The sequence below is a fragment of the Pinus tabuliformis genome, chromosome 3_2 (genome assembly GCF_031772625.1).
Source record: "Pinus tabuliformis cultivar Carrire ecotype Pingquan chromosome 3_2, CPIR1, whole genome shotgun sequence".
Classification (NCBI taxonomy): domain Eukaryota; kingdom Viridiplantae; phylum Streptophyta; class Pinopsida; order Pinales; family Pinaceae; genus Pinus; species Pinus tabuliformis.
In genome coordinates this window covers 351776203-351789975 of record NC_142302.1, presented here as the reverse complement: position 1 = coordinate 351789975, position 13773 = coordinate 351776203, and positions in this window count along the sequence as shown.

Genomic DNA, 13773 nt, shown 5'->3' with positions numbered 1-13773 from the left:
AGTCTTCCAAAGAGTTGGCATTCCTATCAAGACTTTGTCAATGGTCGGGAGAAATTGCCAGGATGGGACAGACTTTTGTCTGATCTTGTGCAAGAGGAGATCAGGCCGAATACCAGGGACAAATCTTCATCAAATGCATCTGATGAAGAAAATTGTGCTTTGGCTGCCAAAGCAAAGAAGGGGAAGAACAACAAAGCTTCTCATTCTGGTACGAAAGGCAAGAAGCAGGACATGTCCAAGGTGAAGTGCTTTCATTGTCACCAGCACGAACATTATGCCACAAATTGTCCGCAGAAGAAGAAAAATAAGCAAGCTGTTGGATCTGCAGTGGGAGAGGCCTTAGCCTCGCAGTTTGAGCTAGATTTTTCATTGATCGCATGCTTGGTATCAAGTGTGATGGGATTGGTATGGTTCTTGTACAGTGGTGCGTCTTTTAACATGACAAGAGATCGAGATTTGTTTTCTAATCTGGATGAGAAAGATCTTGGAGTGCACATCGAGATGGGCGATGATGGTAGATACAGTGCGACTGGTATCGGTACCATTTCCTTTAAGAGGGAGTCTGGTAAACCCTTCGTATTGAAGGAAGTGATGCATGTTCCAAGATTGAAGAAGAATCTTATCTCTGTGGCGATGTTAGAATATAAGGGATATGATGTTGTCTTCAGCGATGGAAAGGCTTTCCTGCGCAGTAAGACAATTGGAGAAACCCAGAAGATAGGGGTTCGAGTCAAGAACCTTTATCAATTGCATGTAGATAGCTGCGCAGCAATGGCATGCAAGGTAGGAGGATTGGTGAGCCAGGATGATGGCGAGTTATGGCACCGGAGATTGGGCCACCTTCACCATGGAGCCTTGAAGATATTGCAGCAAATTTTTACTGGGCTTCCTAAAGGCACTCTTGCGCAGTCATATCAGTGCAAGGGGTGTACTTTGGGAAAATTTGTGAAAGCCACCTTTCATGAGAAGGATAGTCGTGCCACGACGATCCTTGAGAGAATTCACACAGATGTGTGTGGACCTTTCTCAGTAGCTTCGACAGCAAAGCACAAGTACTATGTGATCTTTGTTGATGATTTCTCTTGAAAGTGCCAGATCTTCTTCATGCAGAAGAAGAGCGAGACATACTCAAAGTTCTGTGAGTTCAAAGCACTAGTCGAGAAGGAATCGGGGAAGAAGGTGAAGGCTCTTAGGAGCGACAATGGTGGTGAATTCATCTCTGGAAAGTTCAAGGACTTCTGAAACGCAGAAGGGATTCGAAGAGAGCTCATAGCTCCCCATAACCCACAGCAGAACGGGGTTGCTGAGCGGAAGAACAGAAAGATTGTGGTTGTTGCACGGGCGATCTTGCATTATTAGGGCCTACCCCTTCACTTGTGGGTCGAGGAATGCAATACTGCAGTATATGTGCAGAACCGTTGTCCTCACAAGATACTTGGCATGAGTACACCCGAGGAGGCTTATTCTAGTAAGAGGCCTGATATTTCCCATTTGAGGATTTTTGGTTCTCCTGTTTACATGCATGTGACGAAGGATGCCAGGAAGAAGCTGGAGCCGACTGCAGAGGTTGGGATATTTGTGGGGTACACCGATACGCCCCACAACTATCGTGTGTATTTGCGAGACAGTCGCAAGACTGTTGTGCGACGGGATATCAAATTTCAGGAGGAGAAAGCCATGAAGTGTTCGCTTGAGAGGGAGCCACACTTTCATGCAGATGAGAAGCTATTAGTTCCTAAGGATGAGCTTTAGGATGTGGATCAGCCACAATATGAAGTTCATGGAGTGGAAGAGACCACTCATGCAGTGCTAACCATCAGAGGGCGAAAGCGCACTACAGAAGCTGAGCGACTGGCTCAAGATGCAGAGAAGGTTGTAGGACCACCTACAGCACAACGCAAACAGAGACAGTCACCTGATTGGTACACTGGATACATGGCTCTTGTGAGAAAATGTGTCGTGATTGAGCCATCCTCTTTCGAGGAAGCTGTGGAGGATCCCGCATGGGTAGATGCCATGGTGGAAGAGTATGATTCGATTGTCAGAAACAGTGCATGGGAGATTGTCCCAAGACTGGAAGGGAAATCAGTGGTGGGTTCGAGATGGATCTACAAAGTGAAGCAGGCAGCTGACGGGAGTGTGGATAAGTACAAGACAAGATTTGTTGCCCGAGGCTTCTCACAGATAGAGGGGATCGATTATGAGGAGACCTTTGCACCTGTCGCAAGGTATTCTTCCATACGGACGATTCTTGCTCTCTTAGCGCAGATGGGGTGGCACATCCATCAAATGGATGTGAATACTGCGTTCCTCAACGGAGTCATTGAGGAGGAGAATGCTACTTCAGTGGAGGTAGTGGATGCCACTGTTTATCGATAGTTGGTGTGGTCGCTTATGTATCTAGTCAATACACGACCTGATATATGCTATGCTGTTAACCAGCTTTCAAAAGTTATGGTTAAGCCAACCAAGCTCTTCTAGAAGGCAGGCAAGCATGTATTGCGTTATCTCAGAGGCACATCGGGATATGGATTGTGGTACAGGTAGGAGGATGAGGTGAAGCTATGTGGCTTCACGGATGCAGATTGGGCAGGGAGCCCAACGGACAAAAAGAGCACATCTGGAGGGATCTTCAGTATCGGGTCGAAAACAGTTTCTTGGTACAATAGGAAGCAGAGATCCGTGGCACTCAGTTTAGCAGAGGCCGAGTATACGGCAACAAGTTTGGCTGCATGCGAGGCTATATGGATGAGGAAGATCCTGGTCGGGTTGTTCAGGTCACACTTGGAGCCTACTGTGATTTAATGTGATAAGCAGAGTTGCATTAAACTCTCGGCTAATCCAGTATTTCATGATAGATCCAAGCACATCGACATCAGGTACCATCATATCAGAGATTGTGTGCAGCGGAGAATCATGTTACTTTTATACATTCCCACGGAGGATCAGGATGTTGATATCTTGACGAAGGCACTCACCAGGAGAAAATTTGAATACCACAGAGGCAAGATAGGGGTTGCAGATAATCCATATCTTGTTGAGAGGGAGTGTTGAAAATGCAACAAGATGATGGAGCTTAGTGAAAAGAAGTTTCCTTCACTAAGTGAGCCCGCAGGCTATTTTTGGCGCAAAGTATATTTTTAGACTATGTCCATTTTTAGACATATGGATCATGGTCTATGAGTTGCAGGATGCTATTTATGGATGATTGGTCATGTTGGTAAAAATAGATGGACCTCTATTTTTAGACATATGGACGGAGTCTATTTTTAGACTACCAGTCTAAAAATAGAACAGTCAAATATTATTAGCTCTTAATAATATTTGGACTATAAACATTATCTTATCCTCTTGCAGCACTTCAGTTCAAGCTACGAATGTGGCACATGCAACTGCCAAAAGGAAATGTGCTTTTCCTATGGGTTAGTTGAGCTATTGCATGATGGACTTCATTTAGAACTCAAGTGATTGAGTTTGGTGGAGTTGATTGAGGAGTTGATGGAGTTGTGTTCAGTTTGACTTAGTTGAACTAGTTGTATTTAGTCTAACTGCCAAATACACTAGTGATGAGTGATGTGAATTAATTATTAATTAATTCACTAATTATTAACTCATAAATCAACTAAAGAATACATCAGTTAACTCAGTGCATGGACAGTTCAATGGAGACAAGTGTTAGAGGTGGGTGAAAGGGTGAGACTACTATCAGTTGTGACTATAGCTGTGCATGAGATTTGCACAATCATTGATTGAGATTGCCAATGAGGATTGCGCAGTACCAGCCAAGGGAATTCAAACTTGGATCAGATCTATTCTCAACTTGGATTGCGCAGTAGAGGCGGGCAAACAATGGAGGAGATTTGAACCCGTGACTTGTTCAGATCTGAGCTAGTTTGTGTGTAGCATGTGGAGATAGTACTAAGTACTTGTGAGGAGTATTGTACTATGTATTGTTACATGTTCTCTATCATTACAATATGTAGATAGTTGGGGGTTTTCAGCTGTATGTTTTCCCCATTACATACTGTGTTGATATGTGTGATTGATGTTTCAATGTGCGCATGCAATTGTTTTAATTCTGCAAATTGATGATCAACGTAGAGGAGGTTATGTATTATGCATGCATTCCACAGATAGTGTATAATCAGGATAATCTCTATGAATAAGTGTCATATTGTTCAAATTTCTACATAGCAAGTTGAAGCTTGCATATTACCGAGGTTCATGCCTCAATCATGTTGGAGCCTAGAGCAAGTCGAATCTTTCTCATCTCTAAGGTTGGTTCCTGTTGGTTCTTCAAAATGTCATATTTTTCATCCTCTTTTCATTCACTTTTAACCATATTCCACTATCTTATAACCTTACATTAAGACCATTTTTATGATTATATATGGGTTTAAAATTATTATATTATTTTCCAAAGCAATTATTTTATTATTTTGAGTGAATGTATGATTAAATATTAGAAAAATAACATGTTTTCACTTATATCTAGAATATAGATAAGTTTTGTGATGTTTGTAGGCATTTTCTAAGATTTCAACGGTGTCATATTTGACCATTTAGTCCCAAAGTCGAATTTCATATTTAACCCTTGAATATTTGATGAAGATTTGAGATAATCTTTCAAGCACATTTGATGGAGAAGAATCATGGAAGTTTTAATAATTTTTCTTATCAAATACTTTAGAAATTTGTGAGAGGATATGTAGAAATGCTACTTGTTAGATGTTAACACATGGTTGTAACCACATGATATATATGTGGATCTAGGAGAGATTTGTGGATATATGAGAGGTTTTTGGATCTACATTTATTAATTAGTTATCTTAGTTTTTGTATAAATAGGAGTGCCTTCTCCACTCCAAAGGAGGGACTTTTGCAGCATAATTCCAAACTATGATGGAATAAAGCATATTTGATAAGTTCTTGTGTTATTTAATTTATAGTTTTATATTCTTGTTTTGTTACAAGATGTAGTTTTATAATTCATTTAGTTTATATTAGTTTTCTTATGTTTTAAATTAGTTTCTTTTGCAGATCAATAGTAGCACTTTGCTTAGGGTTTCAATTATGATCTTTCAACACTTGATCAAAGATGGTGATTTAGACTGGTAGCAATTTTCAAGCACATAACTTTTGATGTAACTTTTGGGAAAACTAAGATAGCTCTCCAGAAACGAAAACATGGGTTTTGTGCAAAATGAGCCCATTTAGGTGAGAAGAGGGAAATTCTTCAAAACAATTCATGGTTTTGGAGATATTCATGGATCTTTCAAATGTATTTTCCTAGATTTTGTATTGCGACCACAAATGTAACAATAAAAGAAATATAACAATAAAAGAAATAATTTGAATTTTCCATCAAATTAAGAAAGAGATCATTCATTTTGAAACTAAATTAATCTAGTTTCTGAAGTCATCACAATTATCTAACAATTCTCTAATCTTTTTAATTAAGAAACAACTTACAATACAATGATCACATAGTTTAGGATTTGATTCATTTTCCTGTTATAGATACTTTATTTTCAGGTTTCTAATTGTCACTTCGTTCTTTTCCATGTTGCAATAAAGCACTTGAAAAATATAAAAATACAAAAAGATTTCAATTCTAAAGCATTCTCATGTGTAATTAGAGTTGATTTCTTTCCTATACGAAGAATGTTTGGTTTCATAAAAATATATTTCAAATGCTTTCTAGATTAAATTTAAAAGCTTTGATAGATTAAATTTACTTTATAGATTAGATATTCTCGTGCTTTCATAGCTTAAGTTTACATGCTTTCATAGATCAAGATTCCATGCTTTCATAGACTAAGTTTACATGCTCTCATAGATTAATTTTTTAATGTTTTCCTAAATTAATTCTCCAATGTTTTTTTAGATTAGTATTTCATTTTAAGTCATTTTATTCGCTTCCATAGAGTATAAATTTCTTTCATTGAAATTTATTTCCATTAGAATTGAAATCTAAACTCCTAGGATATATTGTGTCGTATGCTTCACAAGTCTATGTACCCGGATTGGCAATTTAATGTATAGTAATTTAAAGCACAATTAATTACCTAACAGTGCCTTAATCAAGTTGTAGACTACTCCAAGTAGTATCTTGTAGATTTTGGGGGTGGGCACCTCCAGCAGGTTGGTGCCTACAAATCTATGCAATGAATTGAAGAAGAAGAAGAATTTGTGGTTTTCTCCCATATGGGTTTCCACGTAAAAGTTTGTGTCCTCTTGTATTGATGTGATTCCTTTTTGATGTGTTGTTGATGTGATAATGGCTCATTAATGAATTGTTACAATTATTGATATGATGCAATTAACTATGATACATTGCTACATAATTTCTCATTGATAAAAGATTGTGAAATTTTACAATTTCTACCACTCTAATTCATCCCCCCCCCCCCCCCCCTCTCATTTTGATCTTTGTTCCAATAATGATAGATATATTTCCAATTGAGATGACCAAAATATTTGCACATGTCAAATTTAACGAACATACATTTATTTTTAGATGTTTTGAGAGTATGAATATGGTGTTGTACTAAGAGAATATTATCCAAGATTTGTATTCCTTAAATGTAACCTAATTTCTTGTGAGAGATTAGAGTTGGGAGCAAAGGCTTAAGTTGATTGGCAATAAATTTTGAGATTATCTTGTATATAATGTTGCGTAGAGAAATTGACCTGTAGTCTGAGGGACTCTCTGACTACCCTGTTTTGTTAATAAAGGTTAGAAAAGTTGTGTTTAGGGTAGGCAAGATAGTTGTTGATCTATGTGATTCCTCCACCAGAAGCCACACTTCTTCCCCTAGGATGTCCTAGCACTCTTGAAATTATTCTATTGTGAATCTATTTGGACCAAGAGACTTGTTTTTTGGCATTGTCATGACTATTTCCTCTACCTATTTGTTAGATATTCCTCTATTGAGACTGTCATTTTGGTCTTGAGAGACCAATTTAGGAATTTGTAGGGTAATCATGCATATGTTATGTGACCTATTTCTACTTGGTTCTAATAAAAAATCCAGATAGAAGCTTACCATTTCTTGCTTAATTTCCTTATGCTTTTTTAATTTTTTGTCCCAAGGAATTCTTGATATTTGAGATCATGTCATGTTTCCTATGTTGTATCATTTTTCAATGGAAAAATTTAGTATTTTTTCTCCTTCTTTGATCCATTGTATCGTATATTTTTATCTTCGAAGTATTTCCTCTTGTAAAAACTTTTCATTCAACTCTTATTGAATTATGTCTTCTTTTTGGTTTGTCTCATCTATTCTCCCTTCTTCTACGATGGCTTGTTGTGTATTTTGCATTTATTTTTGTATATTTTTAACCTCTTCCTGAATGTGACCAAATTCCTTCATGTTCCATATTTTAAGTCATTGTTTAATGTACTCTATCCTTTCTTGAAAGAAATAGATTCTGGTTCCCTTCATTCCTTATATTTCCTACCACCATTTTTTTCAATGTTTGATTTGAATTTGGGATGCCTAATATAAAAAAAATCAAAATGGAAGGGTCCTACTTTTGGTGTTCCTTGTTAATTCAGTTGAATTATTATAGGCCAATGATCAAATCCTGAGCTAGGTAGGATTTATGCTTCTGATTTTATACCTGAGGTACCAATAGATTCACTTATCATGAATCTATCTAGTCTATAGGCTACCTTATTTCCCCCTCGTCTTCTCTTGTTCTAGGTATAAAGTCCATTCTTGGTTTCTAGATTGACCAATTTATCTTTCTCAAAGAAGGAAGCGAATTTTTCGGAGTCCTCATCTAGTATTCTTAAGACTCCTCTCTTTTTTCTCAAATACTTGATGATGGTTAAATCTCCTCTCATTATCCAATGTTCTTATTTTATGATGTTGTCAAGAAAGTGAAAGGAATCTAAAAAATTTCCCTTTTCTGCACTTATGTTTGGACCATAAACATTGGTTACATAACTGGAGATTGTTGATCCGATGAGTTGGAGTTTGATGGATAGGGTTCTTGTTGTGGTAAATAATTCATTTACCAAGATAGTGGAAAGGTTCTAGGTGATTCCAATCCCTCTCATTGTTACTATTGTGTTTTATCTATCTGTTTGTTGTTGTGACATAGTTTTTTGGAGATTTTTTCTAGGGATTTCGATTGAAATTTAGTTTCTTGAAGCATAATAATATCAATTTTTTCTATCATTTTTTTGTTTTTTGGAAGCTTCTACTTTGATTTTCATTTGATATCTCTTACCTTCCATGATGTAATCTTCATGACAGGTTATTTGGGGAGGGATGGAAGGTTTTTGTCATGAGAGAAACCCTACCTAAGTTAACCAAAAAGTCTCTCAATTCTTGACTCTGTTGGGTCCCTATAATACTAGTGATTACCCCATTACTATTGTAGTTATACCCCTTATTAATATTTTTGTGCCCCTATTGCCCCCATATTGTTATTATTGTGCCCCATAGAATCCCTCTATTTTTATTTTTGTGGCTTTATATTATTATTGTTAGGTCGGCTGGATTATATTGTGACTCCTTAGACTCCTATATATAGAAAGGAGGTTTTGTCATTTGAATCATCCAAGAATTGTTCATTTATGTAATGTAAAGGAGGTTTCCCCCTCAAAGAGGCTGAATTCTAAGGCGTTCATCTATCTTTTCTATCTTTTCTTGAGCTGGTTTCATAACATTTGGTATCAGAGCTTTGGATTCTAGGGTTTTGTTGCTCCAAACAAGACATCGTGGAATTTTCGCTATAACTTTTTTTCTGTGATGTTTTAGAAGTCGCAAAAAAAACCCATTTTAGAAAAAATCACGCTGAACTTTGGGTCCAAATTTCAGAGCTTTTTGTGTGATATTTGCGGAGATATGATCTGAGGAAGTTGGTCTTTTTGCAGACTCCTGAATTACATTCAAAACAGGTGACCTGGGGAAAACCGTCATAACTTTCTCTCTGGGGATCGGATTGAAATTTCGTAAGAAGTTACAAAAAGAGGATGGACTGTAGTTTCTTTTATGCATGTTTCAGATCCAAAGGTTGAAACAGTGACTCGTGGCACGTCGTACAAGTTCGCTCTACTGAACTAGTCTATAAGCAAGTCACTGTGGGAGATTTCACATAACTCTTCCTTGGAGAATCCAATTTGGGTCAGACTTGTGGCATTGGAAAGAGGACACAGAGGGCTACTACAGCTCACAAATTCAGAACTAGATGATTGGAAAGTACAGAGATACATCAGAGGCAATATCAAGCTCCTACAAAGTGAAAAAAGGTGTGTAGATTTTCTTAAATTTTTGCTTAAGCTTGGTTTGAAAATTTATTTTGAAGGAATTCAAAGGGCATAGTAGAGAATTATTATCAGTAATTGATGCCCGGAGGAAAGAAAATGCAAACACCTAGTAAGGAACTTGAAAGCTCTAGCATGACTCATGAAGAAGAGGAAGAAATGCAACATGATATATCAAAATTACAAGACCAAGTGCAACAATTGTCCCTTGCACAAAAAGGAACAGAATCTAAGATGGATGGTTTAAAGAAAGATGTAGAAGCTAAGATGGATGGTTTAAAGAAAGGTGTAGAAGCTAATATGGACTTTTTAAAGAAAGGCGTAGAAGCTAAGATGATTGACATGGAAGCTAAGATGGATGATTTGAAGATAGATTTGAAGACAGACATGGACGAATTGAAGATAAATATGAATAATTTGCTACAAGAAATGGTCCCTAAGGGTGAAAGGGTACTAAAGGAAACTCATGATGAGAACAAAATAAATGTTAATCATGATTCCATAGACGCTAATGTTGGATCGAAGACTCACCATATTCCAAAAATCGATATGAGGAAGTTTGATGGCAAGGATCCTGCCACATGGATATTACAAATGGAGCAATTCTTCGATCTCAATAATGTGCAAAACACACGAAAGATACGTATGGCAACTTTATATTTGGAACCAAATCAGTTTGTATGGTATCAATGGCTTTGCTCTCGTAAACCATTTCACTTGGGCAATTTTTACGGAAGAATTGATAGCACATTATGAGGATACAAAAAGCAACACTTTTTTTAGCCAATTGATAAGTCTCAAACAAAAGGGTTCAACAATGGAGCACATTGAGGAGCTCCAAAAATTGAACATAAGGGTAAAATATATTCCAGAGGAGCATAGGATTGATGTGTTCATAGGGTCTTTAAAGGATAATATCCAACATGATGTTCGCCTTTGGGAATCTAATTCATTAGAGAAGGCATTCAGGTTAGCAAGAAAAATGGAAAGCAGAATTATGGCAACCAGGAAGCATACCACTCACAACTATAAAGACGGAAGTGTTGTTGCCCCTAGTCTTCCACAACCTATAAGGTTGACACCACAACAATTGGAATAAAAAAGAGCAAAAGGGCTTTGTTACAGTTGTGATAGCAAATACACTAAAGGTCATAAGTGTGCTAAGAAGAAATTATTCTACATAGATTGTGAAGAGGAAGAAGAAAAGGAGCAAGAAAGGTCAAAAGAAGAGGATATACTCCTGGAACAAAGCCTAGATGAAGAACAAATAAATCCGACCATATCTTGTAATGCATTGGCGGGAATTACCACTCCTCAAACCATAAAGATAGAAGGACAAATCAAGAAGAAAAAGGTAATAGTGTTGATTGATTCAGGAAGCACCCACAATTTTATTCATTGTAAGGTAGCAAAAGGATTGAATTGCTTCCTATATCCAACACCAGAGTGTCAAGTGATGATTGCAAATGGAGGAACAATAAATTGCTCTGGAAAGTGCCATAATATCAAGCTATCCATGGGAGAATATGTATTGACTAGCCCAATGCTTTCCATTCCAATGGGAGGTGCTGATGTTGTACACGGAGTCCAATGGCTACAATCCCTGGGTACAATAGCTTTTAATTTTCAAGAACTTTTCATCAAATTTTCTACGGAAGGAAAGGAAGTTGAATTAAGGGGTATTGCAGGGAAACCAAGAAAGTTAATCAGCTCTAATAGTATGACAAAGCTTCTAAAAAAGGAGCAAAGAGGTGTAATTGCACAATTATGCTCGCTAGATGTTTCCACATCGGAATCATCTATTTCTCCAGATCTCCAAAAAGTCCTGGAAAATCATTCCAAGGTATTTGAGACTCCCAAAGGTCTCCCACGTATGCGTGATCATGATCATGCTATTCATCTGATTCCAGGAAGTGTTCCTCCAAACATCAGGCCATACAGATATCCATATGTCCAAAAGAGTGAAATTGAACGTATGGTTGCAGAAATGCTAGAGGCTGGTATAATTCAACCGAGTCAGAGTTCTTTCTCTGCTCTAGTAGTATTGGTGCACAAGAAGGATGGATCATGGCACATGTGTCCGGATTATAGGGAGCTCAACAAGCTCACTATTAAAGATAAGTTCCCCATTCCTGTCATTGATGAATTACTCGATGAATTGCATGGATCAATTTACTTCACCAAGTTAGATCTCCGTTCAGGATATCATCAAATCAGAATGAAGACTGACGACATTCCGAAAACAGCATTTAGAACTCATGAGGGTCATTATGAATTTTTGGTCATGCCTTTTGGCCTTACTAATGCACCTTCAACATTTCAAGGTTTGATGAATTCAATTTTCAAACCATTCCTTAGAAAATTTGTGTTAGTATTTTTTGATGATATACTAATCTACAGCAAGTCTTGGAAGGATCATGTTGAACATGTTGACAAGGTGCTACAACTATTGAAGGAGAAACAATTATATGCAAAAAGGTCCAAATGTTTCTTTGGAGTCCAGGAGGTGGAATATTTGGGTCATATTGTATCTCATGAAGGAGTTAAGGTAGACCCTAGCAAAATTAAAACCATTAAGGAATGGAAAATCCCCACATCCATAAAGCATCTGCGAGGATTTCTTGGGTGACAGGGTATTATCGCAAGTTTGTTAAGAATTATGGGAGAATAGCAGCACCTCTAACAACATTATTGAAGAAAGATGCATTTTCATGGACTCCGGAAGCAACAAAGGCCTTTGAACATCTTAAAGAGGCAATGTGCCAAGCACCTGTCTTAGCTACACTGGACTTCACAAAAACCTTTATTGTGGAATGTGATGCTTCAGGAAATGGAATTGGTGCTGTTCTGATGCAAGATAAAGACCCATTACTTTCGAAAGTCGTCCAATCAAGGGAAAGTTTTTAAGCAAAGCTATTTATGAGAAGGAAATGTTGGAAATAATACTGAGAGGGGGGGTGAATCAGTATTATCTAATTCTTTTAATAAATCTTCCTTATTTGTTCTTTGAATTATTTTTGCATGTCAGTACCATAAAATAATGAGCATGAACAAAGAAAACAGATAGTCACACCAAAGAACACAAGATGTAAGGTGGAAACCCAATGTGGGTGAAAACCACCTGCTGCAATATGTCTCTATCTTCTTTCAAATTAGAAACTCCTTTTACAATGGTTTTGTACTGGTGCAGTCCTTTACCAGTACGCAGGCTGCAACCTGCAGAGAGCTACAACTCTCTCTCGTTTTCCAGACTCTCCTGGAAGGGAGCTACAACCCCCTACTTCTTTTCTTACAAGGACCACTTTTCATAAATTTTCAAACTGGATCCATAAGCATCAAATGATCATCAAGTATAAGAGAATCACCCAGTCAACTGTAGTAACCAGATCAACAATAATAGAACCAAACCCAGAACACAGCAATGATAAACAGAGATTTTAAGAGAAGTAAGCAGCTTCACCCATGTACTGCCTGCTTACAGTAAGCACCCTGCTCAACTGCTCGCCTGCTTATGTACGCACCCTGCTCAACTGTTCGCCTGCTTACGTACGCACCCTGCTCAACTGCTCGCCTGCTTACATACGCACTGTATCCATTGAACTGCCTGCGGACCTCCGCACCTGCAACCCTTCTGTGCCTGCGTACCGGCACACCTGAAATGCTTCGTTCCTGCGTATGTACGCACTTTTCTTTCACTGTACCTACGTACCTTCGGGCATAGATGATTTCAAGACTTCAAAAATAACCCAGACAGTCAGATCTACAGATCTGAACATGCGCCGAAGAGATCTCAATCTATCAGTAGATTCGCCTTATTTAGATCTAGACATTACTCCCAAGAGATCATAATATTTCAGATCTAGCCCTCATAAGATATTCAACACAAAACATGCTCAAGCCAAATGATCTCCTTTGCTTTATATAGGAAAGCTCTTCCTTAAATCAAGTATCAATACCACGGGCCGACACCATAATAACACAAAACCGTCGGCTAAATACCAAAGGTTATGTTGGCATTATGTTCTCTGGTATGGCTATATGTTACAGATGTTGTACTTGATGGCAACTCCCATGACAAGGCTCTCAATTTATTGAAAAATAAGAAGGACGCAGGAAATTAGTTCAGAAGGTGCGTACCCGCAGGTACACCTTGCAGGGACCGCGTCCAGAGATGCAGGCCAGCCGTTCAGGAGGTGCGTCCACCCAGTGCACACATTTCTAGGCAGTGAAAAGCTCACGTGGGGGTTTCTTGTGTTTTACTCTTGGTATCTAGCCGACGGTATTGTGTTATTATGGTGTCGGCTCGTGGTATTGTTCCATGTTTTGAGGAGGAGCTTGCCTATATAAAGCAAAGGAGATCATTTGGATTTGGCATGTCTTTGGTTGAATATCTTATGAGGTGAGATCTGGTCTAGATCTAAAAGGCGAATCTACTGAAGGACTGAGATCTCTTTGGCGCAAGATCAGATCTGTAGATCTGACTGTTTGGGTTA